General features: G+C 39.6%; 1 protein-coding gene across 2 annotated transcripts in view; it reads right to left on the bottom strand.

Annotated features, from left to right (window-relative positions):
- LOC116702950 (polycomb protein suz12-B) overlaps positions 1–207 on the bottom strand; it is a 66,415-nt gene that overhangs the window by 5,771 nt on the left and 60,437 nt on the right. The gene's annotated exons all lie outside the window — the stretch shown is intronic.

The raw sequence follows: 207 nt of genomic DNA, 5'->3' as shown, positions 1-207 counted from the left end.
TTTCTGGTTCAGTGTCTCAAACATAATTACAAAACGCACCGTATTTTTTGACTTCTGTGATGAGCTATTTTTTGATATATGGCACCAACCAAAATTTAGCCACGTATCTCGTCTTTTCTGTCCCAGAGGTAAATGACTGTACAAGCCCCGAATCTGGAAACATTGCACTTCTTCAGTCCCGTCATTTGACCTGTATGAATTGTGTCT

The sequence above is a fragment of the Etheostoma spectabile genome, chromosome 15, assembly GCF_008692095.1.
Source record: "Etheostoma spectabile isolate EspeVRDwgs_2016 chromosome 15, UIUC_Espe_1.0, whole genome shotgun sequence".
Classification (NCBI taxonomy): Eukaryota; Metazoa; Chordata; class Actinopteri; order Perciformes; family Percidae; genus Etheostoma; species Etheostoma spectabile.
The sequence above is the reverse complement of the archived record's forward strand: the minus strand, read 5'-3'. Positions and strand labels throughout refer to the sequence as shown.